General features: G+C 42.7%; 1 protein-coding gene across 2 annotated transcripts in view; it reads left to right on the top strand.

Annotated features, from left to right (window-relative positions):
• The window catches only part of Ntn4 (netrin 4), a 98,854-nt gene that overhangs the window by 37,830 nt on the left and 48,030 nt on the right, over positions 1-12,994 (top strand). The gene's annotated exons all lie outside the window — the stretch shown is intronic.

The raw sequence follows: 12,994 nt of genomic DNA, 5'->3' as shown, positions 1-12,994 counted from the left end.
AGATCCTCAGTTCAATGTCTGGTGGCTTTGCGGTCCATCAGTAGGACGGATAGCAATTCTCTGCGAGGAGCAACCTGAATTCCCATCACCCGAAGGTAGAGCAAACCTCTCCTACTTCCATGTTCTCAGAACACAGACATGTAGATGGAGTCCACTCATTTGTTCTTGGTTGCCCAGACCCGAAATAATCACACAGAAACTATATTATTTGCAATAATGTTCGTCCAATAGCTTAAGCATATTGCTAGTTAGCTCTTATATCTTAAATTAATCCATCTCTATTAATCTGTGTATTACCATGAGGTCGTGGCTTACCAGCAAAGTTCCAGCATGCAGAGTCCATCTCCTGTGGGGGCAACATGGCATCTCCCTGACTCCGCCTACTCTCTCCTCCTCTATCTGCTTGGAACTCTCGCTTTGCCCTACTCTGGGCTGCAACAGGCCCAAAGCAGCTTCTTTATTATTATTTATTATTCACTGCATACAGAGGGGAATCCCACATCAAGGACATATATGTCTTCCACCTATTTCCCTGCAATGCTGCCCATTTCCCTTTGAGGCTGTAACTCCCTGAGACCAGGGGATGTGGTTTCAGGATACCCACCTCCTCAGGACCCGGCAATTACCTGAACTAGACACAGGTGCACAGTAAGTGAAAACTAGAACTCAGGTAGAAGATGTTTGTAAATTGGCATTGATTGCTTTCGCTATCTTCCAAAACAGAAAAGGTCTCGGACATCAAGCACTTCAGAACTATGGATGGGGATTAGTAGGGAAAAAAAAAAACAATTAAAACTAAGTAGAAAACACACTTCTTTTTTTTTTTAACTTAACATTTTTCTTTACCTTTTGAAATTAATTTTTGGCTACCATACAAAGTAACGGATTTCACTGGGATATTTTCACACTTGCCTGTCATTATACTTTGGGTTTATTCAGTTCCCACCCTCCACCCCACCCCTCCTCCCTCTTGTCATCTTCCCTCCCCAGAAGTCCCTTTCTTGTCACATTCATTCTATTGCCCTCTCTTTAGAGCACCCAAAAGCACCCTTTCTGCTATCCTGTCACTCACTCACACACACACACACACACACACACACACACACACACACACCTGCATAAATACATACTGTGTATGCATGCATATATAAATCTAAACCTAGATTCTGCACATGAGATGACACATGATATCTTTATGAGTGTGCCTTGTTTTATTTAACATAATGATCTCCGCCGCCATCCACTTTTTTGCAAATGTCACAATCTCATCCTTACAGCCCAGCTGCTCATGGTCCTCCAGGCTGGCTAGTCATATCCTGCATGCACTCACTTCTTTAATTCTACACATCCCCAAGCAAAGCAAAAGGAGTAACAGCAGCAATGACCAACAAAATGGAAGAGACTTACACTAAGAAGGCTTGAGGAACTTGGGCATGGATTGTGTGCAGGAGGCTGAGCCAGGAACACTGCAAGTTCAAGGTCAGCCCAGGCTACTTAGTGAGACCTTGTCTCAAAACAAAACAACTCCGAGTACCTATAGGACATCATGTAAAGGGTAGAGTCTACAGTTTCTTCTTTATCTTGGTCCTGATGTAGGGCAGATCATGAACTGATTACCCAGCAGGACACGGTATGCTAATAGGGTGGAGTTGCTAGGGTAACTCAGACGTTTGGGGGAGTGGTCAGAGAGTGATAGCAATGACTACCTCTAAAAGTGAGCTCAGTTCTCCCCAGATTGCAGCTTTCATGTAGCCAGTAGCTACTAGTTTCTAGGCCATGAAAGACGTTTGAAATAATACTGCGGCAAACAAAGAGTGGAATAATTTTGTGGATCTCAGTTAATTTTGTTCTGGGATGGTTCAAGTACAAATGAGCCAGATACTCTAGACACAAGCAGGGACGCCCAGCAGCCAAACGTGGTCATCAACAATGTTCAGACCTGAGACCCGCACAGTCAGGTCACGTGAGAGGAAAAGAAAAGCTCATAATGTTCTAAGCACTTTTTTGACTTGTGTGGGGGCCATACTTATAGGTAGAGCAGAATGCAGGGCTGCCCGTGGGCTGCATGGTGGACATGTGTCAACCAGAGTGCTCATAAATGTCGGCGAGTTATGGCAAGGTGAACAGGCCTTTTGATTCCTCAGTGTCTTGTCTTCTGAGCCATGCAGAGTCCTGAGCAAGAGGGCAGACGTAAGCCTTGTGGCCTCCAGCACAAGGCACTGAAGAGGTCCTCAAAGAGTAACTGTGGAATGACTGACCTATTAAACAGCTGAGTACCCTTACCAATCAGACCGAGTTGTAGGAGTCGAACGCTCAGGCACATGCATTTGGAAGCGGTTATTTCTTTTTCTTTTAAACAGAGGTCATCCGACTGCAAACTTTCAAAGAAACCTTCGGCAAGGTTTTCTCCATCCCGCTGGAATCCATAAGGGAAAATTACTCAAACTTAATGATTTTTTTCCTTAAATATAGAAACCTTAAAGTAAAATTATTCTAGACAGTATTCTGTCACCCAGAGAATTACCAAACAATAAAAGGAAGCTGGATAACTGACCAAGGGAGGTCATAGAGTCCGGGTCAAAAGGATGTAGGGTGAGAGCCCCGCTCTATAGGAAGATCCTGCGCAATGGAAGCCTTATTTCCTGGCTCATCTCAGGCTACTTGGAAGTTGAAATCAATTTAATTTTAAAATGGTCCTAGTTTCTGGACCTCTTTGCTGGCTGAGCTTCAGCCACAGCGGGGTAGCTGAACTAAGCGTGTACCTGACTGAGCCAGAGCAGGTAAAGTCAAGCCTGGAGCTAGCACCAGAAAGAGAGTAGAACCCAAGACAAGTGGCCAAGACTGTCAGTCTTTGGGGATCTGGTTTCCTAAGAATCTTTGCCCTATCCTTAAGACCAGAAAAGCCCATAACTACTTGGCACGGAAATGGTTGAATGCAATCTTATTTTATTTTTCTGAATTTGTGAGGAGTCGGTGGTACAGGCTGAGTGTTGCTTATCTGGAATAATTGAGACTAGAAATATTTGGGATTTTCAGAAAGTCCACATATATGTGTTAAGATTTTCCTGGGAATGGAGTCTGAATCCAAACATGAAATTCATTTGTGTTTAATGTGGACCTTATACACAGAGTGTGAAGATAACTTTATACAATAGTTGTGATTCATCCATGTTTTGGCTATGACCCGTCACACACGTGTGAAATTTTGCTGTTGAGCTCTCTTAATGCTGTCCAGAAGGTCCTGGATTTGGGATTTCAAAATTTTGGATTGGGGTGTTTAACTTGCTTTGGAAGAGAGGGCTGAGGAAATAGCTCAGTGGCCCAACTGTCGGCTGTGTAAGTACGGGAGCCTGAGTTTCCATCTCTAGGGTCCACGTAAGAAGCCAGCCTGGGTGGCACACGTTTGCAACCCTATAACTGGGAGGCGCTGAGACAGGAGGATCTCTAAACCTCACTGGCCAGACAACGCAGCTGAATCTCTGAGTTTTGGGGTGAGGGACTGTCTCAAAAATAAGGTAGAACGAGGAAGACATCCAATGTTGACCTCTGGCCTCAACATACTTGCACACACATGCACACATGCAAATACTTAAACCACGCATACAAAACCTAAATCTGGAAATGGTTGCCTCTTTTGACTTGCTGAGTTTTTCTTAGATTGCTAAGCTGAGTGAAATACACATTAGAAGACTAATCCTTGAGTTCAGTGACACAGATGACGGTTAACTATCATCCCATGTGTGCATGTTTGTCAACACTAGGTCATATGTGAACATGACTTATAACAGCTGGATTAACAATTTAGGACTTCAGAGTGATGTCTGGCCTCTTACAAAATGCTATTCTTTTATAGGTCACCTTATCTTAGGTATGTTCAAAGAAGTGTGGATCTTTTCATAGGTATGTTCACATATATGTGACTTTTCATAGGTGTGTTCATATGAGTGTGACTATTTTCATAGGTACGTTCCTATAAGTGTGACTCTTTTCATAGGTATGGTCCTATAAGTGTGACTCTTTTCATAGGTATGTTCATAGAAGTGTGACTCTTTTCATAGGTATGGTCCTATAAGTGTGACTCTTTTCATAGATATGTTCATAGAAGTGTGACTCTCTTCATAGGTATGTTCATAGAAGTGTGACTCTTTTCATAGGTATGTTCATAAAGTGTGACTCTCTTCAGCATTTCTCTTCTCTATAGAAGTAGCTCTTGGAGTGTAGTCCCTGAAATAAAGCCATCCACACTTCCCAGAAGCCTGTGAGAAATGGGAATCATTAGGCTCTGTCCCAGAGTGACAGGAACTCTGGAGTCTGCTGAGCAAATCTCCCAGGTGATTAGGGTGCTTCGGTCTGAGGTGACTTATGATTCACGGGCAGCAAACAGTGTTCCCAGGAGTCACTATAACAAAGTCTGATCTTCTAGACTAGAATTCTTTTTGTTAAGATTAAAAGTTTTGGATTTTTAAATTTTTATGTGTATGAATGTTTGACCTGTCTACATGTATGCCTGCATACATCCACATGGATGCCTGTTGGATCCCCTGACTGGTGGTCCATGTGGATGCTAGGACTCGACCCCCAGTCTTCTGTAAGTGCAACAGATGCTCTTCGCAACTGAACCATCTCTCTGGCCCCAGGCTAGGAGTCTCAGTGGATGATGGCAGTAAATTAGGAAGTTAAAGGAAATGACACCTGTTCCATTTTCTTAAGCTGTGTAAGACTCTAGGGTCATTCTTTATGAAGGGAGATTCCAGTAGGCAGCTCTATGTGTCCTTCAAAAGGAATGCCGCTTCCTCCCCCTAGCCCTTCCAAGATCGCCTCCATCCCTTCAGCAGCTGCATTTTCCCTCAAGGGTTCCTTTTTCTGGAAGGCAGAACATGGCAATGACGAGTCAGGAGCCATGCTGGGTGCCAACCAGACGTGACTGTGACTCACTCTCCACAGTGTTTGCTAAGTCACCCCATCTCGCTGAACCTCAGCTTCCATACACGAGGATAACTTCTGCCTTCATGTGCACCATGAGGTTTCAAAACATGACAGTTTCAGGCTTGGGGATGCGTGTCTGTGGTCCCAGCCCTCAGGGCTGAGGCAGGAGGATTCTACGTTTGAGGCCAGGCTGGACTCTGTCCTGAAATGCTGTCTCAGGAAAATGAACATAAATCTTGATGGCCGATGTCTACGCCAGGGTAAACCCTGCTTTCCTCGCTGTCCTGCTCGTGCTGCCGGATCTCAGCCACCTCTACTGCCTTCCCCGCATAGACTTCTCAGAGCAGATGAAAATAAATCAGAGCTCATGGGCTGCTTGACATGTTTACAAGGCGAGGGGTTTTGTGGCTCGAGAAACTGTACTTTGCTTCCAGCCTGCTGAGAGCCCAGAGATCAGGTGAGGGAAAGAACCACTTTGCAGCTGTGGGGAACTGGTTCAGTTCCGGTTTCTTTTCTAGCAGCTGGTGATTTTACAGCTGTTGGATGATGGATGGTAATGAAAAGGAACTTGGAAGATTAAAAAAAAAATAAACCGAAATATCCAATCCACTGGGTAACACCAGAATCCTTTGAGTACCGTGGAAAATTGCTTAAATGCCTGGAGCTACGCTTGTTAAGGTGGATTTTGTACTTCATAATGAGAAACTCATTTAAAAAGAGGGTATGTGACTATGACCAGGAAGGAAAGCCCTCTTCTGGGCTTGGATTCCCATCTTCAGAACAGATCCAAAAGTATGTGTCAAGCAAGTCAGGTGGTGGTGGTGCACGCCTTTCATCCCAGCACTGGGGAGGCAGAGGCAAGTGGATCTCTGTGAGTTCAAGGCCAGCAGGGCTACACAGAGAAATGCTGTCTCAAAAATGAAACAAACAAAATCTGGTGCCAACTATCACATGACACGATGTGTGGCGAGAGCTTTATGGAATGCTTGACTTCTTTTTTTTTTTTTTAAAGTTGCTTTGTTGATACTGTTCTGTTTTTCTTAATATTTATTTATTTATTAATTTATTATGTATACAGTATCTGTCTGCGTGTATGCCTGCATGCCTGAAGGGGGCACCAGGCCTCACTACAGATGGTTTGAGCCACCATGTGGTTGCTGGGAATTGAACTCAGGACCTTTGGAAGAGCAGGCAGTGCTCTTAACCGCTGAGCCATCTCTCCAGCCCCGAATGCTTGACTTCTTTGCTCTATTGTAGCCTTGCTTCCATCCTTGCTGGGCTCAGATTACACGGTGCATCACCCATCTCTCCACCGGTCATCTTCTTTCTCCTCCTCCTCCCTCCCATCTCTTCTCTGTTCATCATCAGTTAACCCTAGTTGGATTCACGTCTTCCACAATAAGAGAATGAGCTTTTGAGTCTGGCGGGTATTTCAGTGTGGCCATCCCCTGAAGAGCTTTTGGGAAGCCAGTGCACAGCTCCAGGCTTTAGTTCCTCTTCCATGACAAAGACGATGACACTACGTTGTGAAGATCAGTTTCCGTGGCTTTTGCAGCACCATAGACCAGGACTTGTTATTCCCCAAACATTCAATGAGTGGTGAATGTTGGTCTTTATAGTCCACGGTAGTTTGTTTCCTTTTTCTATGCTAAGATCTAAAACTGAATTGCAGATGTTCACTTCCAAATATGGGCATGTATCCTACTGCAGAAAAAGATTTTAAAATCTCGATTCAATCATCTCATTTAATAGCATCTTCATTTTAAACTTTCAGCTTTTTTCCCACAAGACCTTAAAGATTAGTTTTCCGATAATATAATATATATTTCACGGGCAGCATTTTTTCTTCTAACTTTATGTGTATGAGCATCTTGCCTACCCATATGTATATGGATCTTGTGCATGCCTGGTGTCTGCAAAGGCCTGGTGAGGGTACTGGATCCCCTGGGACTGGTGTTATAGACTGTTTTAACAGCCATGAAGGTACCTGGTTCCTGAATGACAGTGCACATAACCCCTGAGCCTCTCCATCTGCCTGATGATATTCCTGACTTATTTATAAAACAGGAATTTTTTTTAAAGAAGATGCAACTATGGTCTTAAATCTGCTCTGTATTTATGATACTCAAGTTGTACTAACATGAATAAGTATACTCAGAGTCAGCTGCAAAAGAACAAACAAAAAAACTATTTCTGGGTGGTGGTGGCCCCTGCCTTTAATCCTGGCACTCAGTTTCAGGACAGCCAGGGCTACACAGAGAAATCCTGCCTCAAAAAATCAAAGCAAACCCAAAGAAACTATTGAAGCAAGACCATATGCATGATTCTCCAGTAGGCCTCACCCCCTTGTGCCATTGGATAGCTCTGCCAGCTGTCCCTTACCAACGAGCAACCGCTCAGAGTGATGAGTGATCCCGAAGCCTTCCCACCCAGAGGCATCGAAAAAATGATCAGCACCCATGAAAGAATTCCTGGTGGGGTTTCTTTCAAGAGTTCTCACGGAATCCTTAGATGTTTGCTTGTGGACCTTTAGCTGTCTCACAGTGAGGTACCGTCAGAGGACAGAAATGCCTGAGAGCTAAGATGCTGACGTCACAGCCGCTGCCTCGGAAGGTGAAACCAGAGGTGCGGGGGCGTCTCCAAAGCGCTCGTCCACCCTTTCACGAATGTAGGGAAGCAAAACCATGTCTCTTCCACAGTTTGACCTACTAAAAGTGGAGAAGGAAGAACACGAATTTGGCATTTCCTTTCTCTAAAGTGCCCGCTATAGGCAAAGCACGTCTCGTTTTGGAAATTTTCTCACGAACGCTCCCAGCACGGCGCTCTGCAGTCCATTCTGTAGATAGTTGAGAGCTTGGAGCAGCGCCTGCCGAAAGGCCGGGTCGCCCAGTCTCACAGCTGATGTGATGGGAGAGAGTGGTAAGCGAGAAACTATGTGGACCGAGAAAAGGTTTTACGGTAGCTCTGTCACTTACGGTTCATAACCCGTACCTCTATGGCATTTCATTTGTATCGTGCCAACTTTGTAAGAGTTGGAAATGTACTTCAACTTGTCCTAAACAATTTCATTCAATATACTGCAATATAAGTCCTCATTACCCCTTGCAAAGAGAATGTTTTATTGACACACATACACACACCCACTCACACTTATACATACACACATGCACACATGAGTGCACACACATACACACACTCATTTTATAACTATGGAAAGTAGAAAAAATTCAAAGTCCCCCCCCCCTTTTTTTAATTTCACTTTTGAAACTGGGTCCTGCTGGAGCTCACTATACAGGTGACCCTCAACTGCACAATCCTACCACCTCAGCCTCCTGAGAGCACAGCCATTTTAAATTACAGGGAAGCGGAGTGTGTTAGACATTCAATTCTTGTATAATATAACTGAGACTGCACTTGTATTACACCTTAGCAATATGAATATCTAATGCAGTAAAGCAAAATGCGGGTGGGGATATAGAAAAGCTATGATATCTGTTAATGCCAAATAATACTAATGCTAGTAATTCAGAATTCTGATGTCATTTTAGCCCCTGTTGAAATAACCAGGCTAGCTAAGGATACAACAATTATCCTCAAGAAACAGGAAATGACAAATTCAAGCACAGCAATGTCCCACGGGAACTGGCACAGAACGTGCACACACGCACACACACGCTCACACACACAGAGGTGCACACCTTTTTACCTGGGTCCCAGAGAAGCCACGCCTTAACTAAGACCCACCTCTTAAAGATTATTGGTTAACAAGTCTCCCCCCCCCCATCAAGCCCCTCTCTCTAGTTCTTTAGATACAAAAACCAGAAAAACTTGTTGATTGTCTAATTTTGGGAGTGACAGGGTCTAGCCCCAAACTTTAGGCTTAAGTGATCCTCCTGCTTCTGCTTCCCAAAGAGCTGGGACTGCAGGCAGGAGCCACAGCACCTCACCGGATATCGTGCTTTCAAATATATATATAAAGATAAAGATATATAAAAATAAAGATATATATACATATATATATGTATGCATATATATATCTTTAGAAGAGCTCATTATATATGGCCATACCGTCTGAATCTGTGCAACCATGTCTATCCCCGAAGTTAAGTGAGGTCAGCTCTGGTTAGTACTTGGAAGGAAGAAAGTGACTGTATTTGTTCCACTATTGAATGTGTTCTCTACAGTGCTAGCAATTATGAAGTTCATAAGACACATTTGCATCTCTAAAGGCACACAGCCAGGAGTGGGATGGGGCTGACAATTTCCAAGAGGCTGGGGTTTCACTGTGCACCAGATAAGGCTTTGGTGGTGGGGTGGGGGGGCACGGGAATTAAAGGAACCACGATGGTTTGTATGTTCACGCTGAGCACATCACTCTCTCATGGTGATAGTGCGCTTGCGCTGTGATTCTCGTTTGTAACTTCATTTGATTCCCCCATGTAGTGAGAATTTCCGTCACACAGAGTAGAGCCGTGGGAACAACGACCTCCAAGCTTTGCCACCTACTTTCGATCCTGTGCAGAAAATTAAGAATTAGACCCTTTGTCAAATAACTGGGTTATTAGAGCCTTTGCACGAAATTCCATTCTTTCTTCAGGATGCTCACAGCCCTTCCGAGCTGGACATCAGTTGCCATGACCATCATTGCATCATTTGTCTCGCTGTATTGCAGTTCACTGCTTTCAAACGCAGCTCTTCCTATCTGCTAAAATATCTGCTCTCATAGCAAAAGGTTGGCCATTCACAATATCTATTACATAGTATGTTAAAAAAAAAAACTGGATTGCCCCAGGCAGTGGTGGTGCACTCCTTTAATCCCAGCACTTGGGAGGCAGAGGCAGGTGGATCTCTGTGAGTTCGAGGCCAACCTGGTCTACAAGAGCTAGTGCCAGACAGGCTCAAAAAAAAAAAATCTGGATTAAGTCAGTGTGGTGGTGCGTGCCTTTAATCCCAACACTCAGGAGGGAAAGGCAGACGAATCTCTGTGAGTTCAAAGTCAACCTAGTCTGCAGAGTGAGTTTCAGGACAGTCAGGGCTACAGAGTGGGGTGCTGTCTCTAAAACAAAAATAAGACAACCATAAAAATTCTGGATCAATATATGACTGAATTAATCAAATAACAGTTGAAAACTAATAGAGATTTATATAAGATAATAATGCTAATATTAACAATGATGACTAGCCTTGATGATGTCATAGATACATATATATTATTTTCTCTTTTAATCCTCTAACAAATAAATAGGGTCAATATTTATGCATCTTTATAAATAGGAAGCTATATTTGTTACAAGAGACCTTGTCTATGATTATTGAGAAGAAGAATTAGGAATTACTTGTATCTAATTGCAAATTCTTATTTTCCTTATTCCACATGATGGCAAGAAGAGAACCCCAGAGCCCCCAGAGTGACGGTTCTCAACCTGTGGGTTGTGACTCCTTTGTGGGTCACGTAGCAGCTACCTTGTATGTCAGATATTTACATTATGATTCCTAACAGTAACAAAGTTACAGCCATAAAGTAAAAATGAAATGATTGTATGTTTGGGGGGGTCACCACAACATGAGGAAATATATTGAAGGGTTGCAGCATTAGGAAAGCTGAGAATCACGGCCCCTAGAGTTTCTATATATAGATTGCTTATTGTTTTCAGTTGTTATTGTGGTCTTATGAAAGCAATACATAAAGATCAAAATATATTTTAGGCTTATCTCAATAATAAACCCTCTCAGGCAAGCACGACAAACATTTGTAATCATGCAGATATTAGCATGACCCAGAGGCACACTTCTTCCGAGAAGACTATCTTCAGCGTTTCTAATTATTAGGTTTCTTTAAAGTGAGGTAAAGGGAAAACACAGAGTTAATTTCTGATACTGTCATTGTTTTTCCTTTTGTCGCTCGTTTTTGTTCTGAGACCATGTCGACCGAACAAAATAATGGTCATTGTGACATTTTCATATTCCTACATATTGCACTTTGATCATGTGTCATGGTTTCCCTTAAGCTATTTTTCAGTGTAGAGGTGAAATAAAAATTCTTGGAACATCTTTAATGTGATTTTCCTTGGTTTATCAAAAAACATAATATTTTTACTTCCTAATGGATTTTAACAATAAAATTCCATCTTAACCTTGACTTAACTCACTTTTTTTCTCCCCATAAAAGGTGTTAGCACCAACACCAGAAAAGACAATGGCTCCTCTCAAGCTAGAATTCCAGGCCTTTGGGAGCTGCCCCATGGGGTTCTGGGAGCCCAGTCCTAGTCCCCAGCAGAGAGCAGCGAGCACTCCAGAACTCGAGTCCTTCCTTCAGCCCCCACAAGTTGTACAATTTTTTTTAAAAAACAGAATAACTTATAAATATAAAGACATCTATCATCGTAACCATATCATTTATCCCTCAATACAATAAAGAACACTGGCTTTGTACTAAATTTATTATAATATATTTTTAAAATTATTTTCATATTCCTTAATAGTTTCATACTATGGAAATTTGTGTTTTTAATTAAGATAAACCTTTAAATATTTTTGTCTAGGCTTTGCACTGTGTTTCCTATTAGAAAAAGAAGTTTTCCTTTTTATTAAGAAAAAAAAGAAAATGGTATGTTCTTGTTTATATGAGTTTATTCTATCTCAAATCTAGATAGCTATACAATTTGAAACTCGGTTTAACATCAGAAAACCAACTAATGTAATCTGCAATACTCATTTTTTTTTTTAAAAAAAAAAAAGAGGAACCTGCCTCATCTTCTTAGCAGACATGGGGAAAGGATTTGACAAAAATCCAACATCCTCTCATAAATTATGAAGAAAAGCACTCAGTAAACTTGGAATGGCGCGGCCATCCTCCACACAGCAAAGGTTATCTACATCGGGCGGCATGCACAATGATGAAAAAACAGTGCTCTCCCTCCGCTATCAGGAACAAGACAAGTATTCCTGTTCTCATTGCCTTTTACTTTGTGCCGGAAACTCCAGCCCAGGCGATTAGTACAGAATATGAAACAAGACACCCAGGTTGGTAGCTCTGGAATTCAAGGCCATCTCCAGTGATACAGAGAATCCCAGTTGCAGAGAGCCTGCCTCAGACAAGAACAAATAAAACCAAACACGACGAAAAAGGCTATTCAGTTATAATGAATGATCTTTTCAACAGACGGTGAGCCAATCACAAGAATATAATTGGGACCTCCACCATGCACAGTGCCAAGGGTAACTCAGAATGAACCGACAGATCTGAGCACAGGGCTAACATTGTAAGTTCTTAGAAGGAAATATGGGTTAACTGTGACTTTGCTTTAGGGGATGGTTTGTTAGATGTGACACTCAGAAGCACAAGTAACAACAATAATAATAATAATAGTCTAAGTGTGGTGACACATGCCTTTTATCCCAACACTCAGGAGGCAGAGACAGAGGCCGATGGATCTCTGTAAATTCAAGGCCAGTCTGGTCTACATATCAAGTTCCAAGACAGTCAAGATTACATAGAGAGACCCTAGTTCAAAATACAAAACTAAACTAAACTAAATATGTTTGGGTTCATCAAAATCAAAACTGTTGAGCAAAGGACACTAACAAGAAAGTGAGCCGGGCAGTGGTGACACACACCTTTAATCCCAGCACTTGGGAGGCAGAGGCAGGCAGATCTCAGTGAGTTCGAGGCCAGCCTGGTCTACAGGGTGAGTTCCAGGATAGCCAGAGCTACACAGAGAAATCCTGTCTTGAAGCCCACCCCCCGAAAGTGAAAAGATGGTCTACACAGAATGACAGAAAATCTTTCCAGACCATCTCTCTCTAAGGTTCTAGTATCCACGGTGTATGTAAAGGATTCTCAGAGTTCAACAACAGAAAACCAACCTGGCTTTCCAAGGGGAAAACACGTGAATGCACGCAAAGGCTCAGCATGTTCATGGAAAGATTCTCGGTATCTTTAGTCATTGTAGATGGAGGCAAATCAAAACATCCACGAGACACCACTTCACATCCACTCCACTGCTGTCACCAAGGGGATAAGCAGTAACAAGAGCCCGTGAGGACACAGAGAAGACACAGTGCTGAG

This window comes from Myodes glareolus, chromosome 26, assembly GCF_982192425.1.
Source record: "Myodes glareolus chromosome 26, mMyoGla1.1, whole genome shotgun sequence".
In the NCBI taxonomy this organism is placed as follows: domain Eukaryota; kingdom Metazoa; phylum Chordata; class Mammalia; order Rodentia; family Cricetidae; genus Myodes; species Myodes glareolus.
Note: the sequence above shows the minus strand (reverse complement) of the source record. Positions and strands in the feature narration are given on the sequence as shown.